Source organism: Gymnodraco acuticeps, unplaced genomic scaffold (genome assembly GCF_902827175.1).
Source record: "Gymnodraco acuticeps unplaced genomic scaffold, fGymAcu1.1, whole genome shotgun sequence".
Taxonomy (NCBI): domain Eukaryota; kingdom Metazoa; phylum Chordata; class Actinopteri; order Perciformes; family Bathydraconidae; genus Gymnodraco; species Gymnodraco acuticeps.
Genome location: NW_022990425.1, coordinates 78317 through 88650, shown reverse-complemented (window position 1 = coordinate 88650; position 10334 = coordinate 78317). Strand labels below are relative to the sequence as shown.

General features: G+C 44.2%; 1 pseudogene; it reads left to right on the top strand.

The window, feature by feature from the left end:
- Positions 1-8054: 8054 nt before the first annotated feature.
- On the top strand, positions 8055-9769 carry LOC117551929 (annotated as a pseudogene).
- Positions 9770-10334: the final 565 nt, after the last annotated feature.

The following is a 10334-nucleotide window of genomic DNA, read 5'->3' as shown; positions in this document are numbered from 1 at the left end:
AGCTTGTGGAAATAGTGTAGGTTTGTTTTAGTACAGTTTTAGGGAAACAAAAGTTAGGGGGGCAGCTGGGGGGGCAAGGCTCCACAGTGGGGGGGCAGCTGCCCCCTTGCTCCCCCGTAGATCCGCCCCTGCTCATCTGAGATTAGAGAGGGTGCAGTGGTAAAGTGCTATTTTTATAAGTGGTGAGTGGACCGAACACCCTCTAGGGGGGTCCTCACCTCCTCTAGGGGGGTCCTCACCTCCTCTAGGGGGGTCCTCACCTCCTCTAGGGGGGTCCTCATCCCTCATGAAGTTAAAAGCATCAATCTGGTGCACTTTGAGAGCAAAGTGAAGAGATCTATGGATACATCTCTCAGCGCCCATATGAAACAGAACTGTAAACAGATTTAGTTTTTCTCTATGGATATTTTACAAATCACTCCCCTTTCAAGACCGAAATGTCTACATGCAGAAGATGGCATCTTTTTACAGGAATATTCCAGCCTATCTCTGTTTTGAAACCATGAGCTGCAAAATGAGCGCCTTACCCCACTGTACAGGCGAGTTGGGTACTTTTTTTAATATACCTGGACAGGCTCTGTTTTGCGAGGTCCTCTGGCACATGCGGGCCGCTGAGGGGTGGCGGTGTTTGGGGCAACGAAGACGGCTGCTCCGCCTCCGTGGGCGAGGCGGGCAAAGCCGGTGAGTCGGGCGGGAGAACTGCGGGTAACGTAACGTAACGGGTCCCCATGATCTGAACTGTTATTACCTGCAGTAGATGCAGTGTTACTGCTGGCGATAAGGGCTGGTTGTTTTAACCATTTTCTGCTGTGTAAGCACCTTGCAGAAGATGAACGCACAGCGGCACAGGTCACGCCCACCTGACATAATAACGTTACTTACCATTTAAATTGACCAAATAAATGCAGCAGACAATGTTATTTAACCACAATTACAATATATTTCAACTATATTCTTTTTTATTATTTCTACTATTATTATTATATATGTAATTTTTTATTTCACTTTTCAAATGAGGGTGCATAACGACTCAACTGAGGGTGCAATGCAACCTTATGCACCCCCGTAGAACCGGGCCTGACAGTAGGTGTAAGCAGGGGTAAAGTGCTATTTTTATAGGAGAAGACTCTCCTCCACTTTGTTGTTGAAAAAACTCTTTATATCCGTTAGGCGCACCCCTCTCTCTCTCTCTCTCTCTCTCTCTCTCTCTCTCTCTCTCTCTCTCTCTCTCTCTCTCTCTCTCTCTCTCTCTCCTTCTCTCTCTCTCTCTATCTCTCTCTCTCTCTCTCTCTCTCATCTCTCTCTCTCTCTCTCTCTCTCTTCTCTCTCTCTCTCCACAGAGCGAGCTTTAATGAAACACAGAGACCAAGACGTAATAAAACTGTATATGTATATGTATATGATACTGTACTAATAAGTACTGTATCATATTATTTTCGAATCAAACATTTTTCCTCCTGGTCTCCCCCCCCTGTCATGCCCAGAGATGGGGTCGTTACTAATTGTTTTAATAATATATTACATATTACTCTAAAAAAAAGTTATATATTACACTACTTCGTTACTCTCTAAGTAAAGTAACTCGTTACTTTACTCGCCGAGCACGTACGAACTGCGTATGCGTGAGTGGCAATAACTCTCCTTACCAGCAGGCGGCGGTAGTGTGTATTTGTCATTCAAAACAGGCAACAACCGGAAGACATGGGCCCTTTCTCATTTCTCTAACTCCTCTCCTCCTATCCTCGAGACTTAGTCCCGCCCACAGGAGATGCGAGCGGAGGAGTCAAGGAGGGGAACCGAGGAGAGAGGAGGGGAAGCAGCAGGCGGTTAGAGAAATGAGAACTCCTCTCCTCTGAGCGGTCATTTTAAAGAGACGTCCATTAATGATGACAGGAGGCACAGATGTGTTCATGACCACTTCTATATTTACTTTGATTCATTCACAGTGCGGTGTAATGAGACAATAACAGGCTACAGATGAGGACACACACACACACACACACACACACACACACACACACACACACACACACACACACACACACACACACACACACACACACACAGCTCCTAAAGCATATCAGGCTACAGATGTTGTGTATTTTATTATGTGAAGCACTAAATGGTTAAAAAAAAGATCGACTCTTTGATTGTATATCTACTAAATTAGTCTAAGTTCAAACGGTTTGGTCACAATTTATGTAAACACATATTTCCAAGGCACTCCTTTATAATTATTGGGATAAACAGGTTTAAAATCATTCCAATGTATACTATAGGACAGTAACCAAAAATATCCTTTAAAACTGGAGAGATAAAAAAAAGTGCATAAATAAATGTTAAGGTAAAATAAAATATGAACAACAAAAATAAAATAAGTTAAATTAATTTGTTATTGGTTATGTTCACATACTTATTTGATTACATCCACTTGTCTAAGATGACAACAGAGACTTTCGACCCAAACCCAGCTGTTGACTTGTGGATGCAAGCAGCTAATCGCAGACTCAACCAGAGAGGAAGAAGTAGGCCTACATCATTAGCTACCATGTCTGACAGAGAGGAAGACAGTGAGGAGAACAGTCAGGAGGGTAGTGATGACAGCTTGTAGGATTACTGGTCGTGCTAATGTTGTCTTGTGTTCACCTCTGCATGTGTGTTCTGTGTGCACCTCTGCACGTGTGTTCTGTGTTCACCTCTGCATGTGTGTTCTGTGTTCACCTCTACATGTGTGTTCTGTGTTCACCTCTGTGTGTGTGTTCTGTGTTCACCTCTGCATGTGTGTTCTGTGTTCACCTCTGCATGTGTGTTCTGTGTTCACCTCTGCATGTGTGTTCTTTGTTCACCTCTGCATGTGTGTTCTTTGTTCACCTCTGCGTGTGTGTTCTGTGTTCACCTCTGCATGTGTGTTCAGTGTTCACCTCTGCATGTGTGTTCAGTGTTCACCTCTGCATGTGTGTTCTGTGTTCACCTCTGCATGTGTGTTCAGTGTTCACCTCTGCATGTGTGTTCTGTGTTCACCTCTGCATGTGTGTTCAGTGTTCACCTCTGTGTGTGTGTTCTGTGTTCACCTCTGCATGTGTGTTCTGTGTTCACCTCTGCGTGTGTGTTCAGTGTTCACCTCTGCATGTGTGTTCAGTGTTCACCTCTGCATGTGTGGTTCTGTGTTCACCTTGCATGTGTGTTCTGTGGTTCACCTCTGCCATGTTGTGTTCTGTGTTCACCTCTACATGTGTGTCTGTGTTCACCATCTGTGTGTTTTGTTTCAGTGTTCACCATCTGCATGTGTGTTCTGTGTTCACCTCTGTGTGTGTGTTCAGGTGTTTCACACTCTGCGTGTGTGTTCTGTGTTCACGCTCTGCATGTGTGTTCCAGTGTTCACCTCTAATGTGTGTTCAGTGTTTCACCTCTGCATGTTGTGTTTTTTTTATGTGTTCACCTATCGGCATGTGTGTTCAGTGTTCACCTCGTGCATTCTGGTGTGTTCTGTGTCACATCTGCAGTGTGTTGCTGTGTTCACCTCTGCATGTGTGTTCAGTGCCGTGTGCTCTGGCAAATAAAGTCAAGACCCCTAACAAAGTTCCCTTTATTTCATCTTTTAAGGTAATGAGCAACCATCTCCAGGTGCCTCCTTTGAGAACCAGGGCAAAAAGTGATGTGCACCCCTGCTTATAAACATCACTTTATAAGTCAGGCCACACTAACCAGGCTTCGTGTGATTCTGTTTATTTGTACCTTACTTTGACCATCCGTTCACTGTTATTGATCATTGTGGAGAGAGGCAGACGTGTTGTTTTGTATTATAGCAGCTATCGGATGGAATCAATACATGGGCTGCACAGGTTGTCGTGTCCGACTATCACAAGTAGAATCATAATAAAAATGCGCCGGTAAAATGTGCCTGTAGAAAACGATTTATGCCACAATAGGATAGCAATAGCAAGTAGTCAGTTTAGCTTCGGTTGCTATGCTAACATCACCCATTTTATACCAGAGAAACTTTCATAACAGCGTTGTGATACCAAACAGCGTCAATTCAGACTGACACACATTCACTTAGGCTAAGGGGAACTGGGGATATGTATCAGCTGCTTGTGTGAGTCGGACAGTGAATACTTTAGAGCGGCCGCTGCAGTGTGAGCTAACCGGGAGCTAACGGAGGAGAATAAACTCCCGTGGAAGAGCAGCCAACACTGCAGCGGTCGGTAAATGCTGCAGAAACACATTAATAAACAATGAACCACGGCACTCTGGAGCAAAGTATAAGGTTGGAGAAGTCGTTATTAATTTATTCTGGCTTCGTGTGATTAAAAGCAACACGATCATCGACCCGACGCAGTTCCCCGTTGTTGTGAGCGCCGTAATGCCGTTGGGGAGCAAATCAGCGATGTAAATGGTGACGTCATGACGCGGCAGCACCAGTCGGGTGCTGGGCGGTGTGAACAGAGCGGGGGCAGAAAAGGGAAACCGGAGCTGAACCAGAAAAGCTCTAGCTCGGAGCTAGAAAGGGAAAAGCGCTGGTGGGAAAGCCGCAAGTGTGAACAGGAAAACCCGGTGCTTTTCAAGCTCCAGCTCCGAACCGGCCCTGAAACACCGTTGGTGTGAATGAGGTGTGAAGTAGATCTGAGGCCATGCAAGGAAAAACATCTTGGAAAAACCCTGTTGGAATAATATCAAGGCAGCAGGAGGAGGATTTCAGAAGTTGAATAATGTCCTCTAGGTTTTTATCATTAATCTGATGGAACTGTGTCATGGTGTTTGTATTGATTTTAGGTGGACACAGAGACAACACATCTGCTGTACCTGATGCAGAGGCACTGACTGCTGGTCTGATTTTCTGAATGGGGGGGGGGATACTGACACTGGGGGGTTAGTTAGTCTGTCCACGGTAGCAAATAAGGCACGTGGATTGTTTTTGTTTTTGGTAATGATGTCAGAGAAGAAAGACTGTCATGCAATTTACAATTCCAAATGATAAAAGCCAAGTCTCTCTTTATAGATTTCAAAGTGAACCTGGAGATTTATTTTTCTCCACCTGCGTTCAGCTTTTCGACACTCTCTTTTTGCTGTTCTCACGGTCATGGCCTTTCTCCATGGAGATCTTTTCTTCCCAGTCACTTCCTTTAACTTAGTTATTTTTGAATTAAAATCAATTTCTCAAATACCTTGGCTACTATGGGTAAGATACTGATGGGCCTATAGTTGGATGTCATGAGAGGGTCCCCACCATAGTTATCAAGAACACAAAACAGTTCTTTAGCCCCTCTGTCCTGGGGGTTGTCAACATGGATGTTAAAATCACCAACAATGACTAGACGGTCAAAGTCAAAACACACTATAGACAGCAGTTCAGTAAAGTCATCAAAAGAAGCTAAAAGAAGCTAAGAGCACAGCTGAACTCCCGCAGCCCTGGGGGGCCCCTACATTGGTTGTGATGGCAGATGACAGGGTTTGGTCAAGTTGCTCTCTACTGGTGAGGAAAGCGGCATACCACTAAATCAGGTATGGATTTACTTCCATTTTTGACACCAAGATGTCTGCTTGTATTGTGTTGCTGCTGAGAAGTCTAGGAAGAGGGCTCTTGCATAGGTGTGACGTTTATCTAAATGTTTAGTGATGATGTGAACCAGAGCAGCAGCAGTACCACCCCCTTGCTTATAGGCAAATTGGTATGGATCAAGTATGTCTTGTCCATCACAATAGGTTTAGCTGAAGAGGTCATTCCTGTCACGGTTCTCATGGTGTCCCACACTTTTTTGGGGTCTTTGGCTTTAAAAGCATTTCCCAAAAGCTCTCTGTGTGTTTTGATTCCCTCAATTTGACTTTCAGTTCTTTCTCTGTCTGTTCAAGTGCTCCATAGTCTTTGTTTTATGTCCTTAGTCACATATGATTTATTACTTTCTTTTCTGGTTCCCTTGAGTTTGGTCTTATACACTGGTATCATATTCACAGCACTATGATCAGAGTTCAGTATTGGTGGTCTGTATTTAGACACATAGGCTCCTTTATCATTAACAAAGCATTTGTCCAGGATATTGTCTTTCCTGCTGTGATCCCTAACATACTGCTGGAACCCAGGTAACACAGTCTCCAGGCGACATTGCTTCATGTCCCCGAGCACTATTGCCGGTGCATCGGGGTGGCTGAGTTGCAGCTCGTGAACACAGTGTCCTCGGCCGCTGGGAGGCACGTAAACAACAAACAGTAAAATACACCCGAATTCTCTAGGCAGATAAAAGGGTCTTAACGTCATGCCGAGAATTTATACGTTGGGATTGCAGGTTTTACATTTTACTGAGTATGATCGGCACCACAGATCATTAATATACACACAAATACCGCCTCCTCTGGTTTTCCCCGAGTTCGCATCCCTGTCTGCTCGAACAAGGGTGAGTCCGGGTACTTCAAAGAGAGATTCAGGCATCGTAGATTGGAGCCAACTTTCCGTGAAACATAATAAAGAGGCCTCGAGAAATTCATGAGAGTACCTTGTGTATGCAGTAGCGTGGCGTGGGGAAAAATGTAGGGGAAGCCCATTTTTTGGGTCGGGGGGTGGTCAATAACGTAACCAGATGAGTGATTACAGCGCCCGGTATCATTTGACACACATTTGTATCACACAGATGCAGGACTTGCACACGCCTGTTATCTAACCGACAGGTCCGCACGCACTCTCCAGCTGAAACTCTCTCCTTATTAATTTAAGCATTTTACTTATTAATGTATGCAGACAATCACACAATCTATGTGATTTTTGGATTTACCGTGCCTCTCAATTGCCCGTGACAGGTTGGCAAGGTCGATGAATCCTGAAGTTGCCCAAGGATTGTTCAGGGAGCACGAATCCTTGTCAAAAAGAAGACATGGCCAGCAAATTAGACGCTGAAGTTTAGCGCTTCCAGTTAGCCACTCCGTGCGGACATAATTGTCCTCATTGAACGTCCGATTCTCTCCCTTTCCCTCTGTGTACACACAGCTCGAGTGCGGGCATTGGCCTGTCATCTGATTTAATTTTTAGTTGCTGCTGTAGCGGAAGTTTAGTAAAGTTATGTTTGATTAAGTATGCCAAATCTCCACCCTCCATAATGCTTCATTTGCTTGATAATTTCTAACGGCGGTGATGACAGTTACAGTATTAAAACTGATGTTGATGTGATTTGATTGGATGGCAGTGTCCAATCAAATCGCCAGCCGCCAGCCGCCTCTGAAGGGAAGCAAGAGGCGGCTAGCTTCCCTTGGCATGGCCCTGACCAATCACAGGTTGGCAGGGGCATCACGTGGGCCTCATCTGATTGGTCAATCCCTCCATTTTTTTTCACCAAGGGAAGCTAGATTCGGCTGGCCTCCTCTCGCAACAGGGAGTGCAATCTACTGTTTCACCATAACATCTAGAGGGGCGCTGTTTGTTTCACTCTTTGTAAAACACTCAATGAGAATGGGGGAGAGCCGGGCCGGCAGCAACACACAGCAAAGGAGAATTATCGAAACAAAACAAAGTGTTTGTATTTATTTATTTAAATTATAACTACAATCCGAAAAAACAGGGGAAGCCTGGCTTCCCTTGGCCTCCGGGAGAAAACGCCACTGTGTGTATGTCCTTAGTGTGTCCACGTTGTTGCTCAATGAGCGCAGGTTTGTGAGAATAATGGATGGAAGTGGTGGCCGGCTGAATCTCCGCCGTATTCTGAACGCCTCCCCTCCTTCCTCGTGTCTTTTTCCTGGTGTTTCTAAGCGGCTCCCGAGGGATTTCATCCAATAACGAAGAGCACAGATGGCTTGGTGTATTCGTAGGAGGCCGATAGCATTGTAGCTCTAGCATTGCCTCGCGTCTGTAGCAGCGTAGAGGCCGGGGCTCCTCACCATACCTGTTCGTGCTGTCACTCAGGTGGGTCTTGGAAAGTTGAATGGTCAGACATGGTCTGCAGAAGGCAAACGTAATCCACAGGATCAAAAGCATGGTCTCTCAAAATGACGTTTCATACAGACACAACAAAGTTTAGACAAAAAAACAAAACACAAGAGGAACGGAGCATACTGAGACTCGCAGTGACAGGATGCCGTCTCCCTCTGTCTCCTGTATACCAGAGGTGGGAGTAAGTCATACATGTGCAAGTCTCAAGTTACTGGGGTGAGAGTCAAGCAAGTCAAGTCCTACGAAATCCTGATGAATAACCCCAGTTTAAATCAGTTAAAAGACAGTGGTTACGAAACTAGAGTTTTATTTTCAACATTAACAACAATGGAGGGTGGGGCTCTGAAATCATAAAACAGGTAATAGGGGGAATAATTGTGTGTGTGTGGGGGGGTTAAAACGTAGCAGCCTGCGGTCGCTCGTTAGCTGTTCTAATGAAGGTAAACACAGTGAAGGCACAGCTCTTTGCAGCTGCTGCTGCTCTTCTCAGATTCTGCTGAGTTACACGTTACTGCCTCCTGGTGCTGCAGAGATTTCATGAAGTGAAGGAGGTTTTCTTCTATAAAGCAGCTGTGGGTAGCAGATACTGTGAGAGTCACAGACATGAATACATAGGTCAAGGCAGACTGGTTCACAGACTCTCCTGTTTTGCCGATTTGCTTGAACAAATAACTCTACACCCCTGGCCGAAATGTCCCTAAAATGAAGTCCGAGTTTGAAATCTATCTCAAATAATGTATGTATTTCCCCACATAAACATAACAGTCTGCAATGAAACGGCTGTCTCCTGTGCGCTCCACTTCCTACTTTCTCCTGCGAACGAGAGACTTTCTCTCTCTTTCCTTTCTTTCATTGCCCTCTAGGTGCTTCGTACAAAAACAAATGCAAATATTCTATTTTAAAAAGTAAAGTCCTTTCAAGTCATCTGTCTCAAGCCTAAGTCTCAAGTCATGAATACCAAGTCAAAGTCAATTATTTTATCAATGTTAGTCAAGCAAGTCTCAAGTCAAAAAATAGGCAAGTCAAGTCATGTGACTCGAGTCAAGTCATGTGACTTGAGTCCCCCACCTCTGGTATATACTTTGGTTAGAATATTGCTGTATTACTGTATCAAATATAATAAAGACAAACAGTTGATAAGTAGTATTTTGTTAACTCAAGGTTTATATTAAGTGAGTTTTTATTGTGTTAACTTGTGTATTTATGCTTTTTAGATTGACTTTCTCTCTTTCTCTGTCCGTCTGTTCTAGAAACCGAAAGGAAGAGAGAGACGTCACAGCTGTCAGCAATGTGACAAATCCTTTACAGCATCTGGAACTTTAAAGCGCCACCTGCGTATTCACACAGGAGAAAAACCGTACAGCTGTGGAGAGTGTGGGACAACTTTCACTAGATCAGGTGCTCTCAAAATACATCAACATATTCATACTGGAGAAAAACCTTACAGCTGTGAAGAGTGTGGGACAACTTTCACTCAATCAGGTCATCTCAAAAGACATCAACGTATTCATTCTGGAGAAAAACCTTACAGCTGTGAAGAGTGTGGGAAAACTTTAACTACATCAGGTGCTCTAGAATCACATCACCGTATTCACACTGGAGAAAAACCTTACTGGTGTGAAGAGTGTGGGAAAACTTTCATTACATAAAGTGCTCTCAAAAGACATCAACGTATTCACACGGGAGAAAAACCTTACTGGTGTGAAGAGTGTGGGAAAACTTTCACTCAATCAGGTGGTCTCAAATCACATCTTCGTGTTCACTCAGGAGAAAAACCATAGTGGGTTTAAGAGTGTAGGAGCCGCATTTAAGCATATATTGTTTTTTTCACAGTTTACAATAAACAATTCCCATCTATTGGCCTTGTGTTGGGTAATCCTTTTTTCCATTACACATCCCATCCCAACAGCGCCATCTGTTGACGTAACGTCAGAATTGACAGGCATAATGTTCACTGTTCCTTTTAAAGTGGACCTATCATGCTATATTTGAATAATATAGTGTAGGACCATACCTATATAAGGCATATTTATACTTTTTATTTTTCAAAATACCAAACAGATCATGCATTTTAGCCATTCCTCATTTCGCTCAATTTAACACTGTCTTTGCATGGGCTGATTCTGTGAGAACAGCGCCATCTGTTGACGTAACGTCAGAATTGACAGGCATAATGTTTACTGTTCCTTTAAGTTTCGTTTTCTGTCCGTCTGCCGACAGCGCGCTGTTTCATTGCTTTACATACCAAGGTTTAAGTACACTGTGTCAATAGTTGTAGTATGAGCATCGTCTGGGCTGGCCGTCTGGTAGAATCGGTATGCTCTTCCTCCTGTGTCCACTTCCTCTCCTGTCACCTATGACCCCTTTTATACACCCCACCACCAAGTGTTCAAAATAACATTCAGGGTGTCCACGGGGTCTT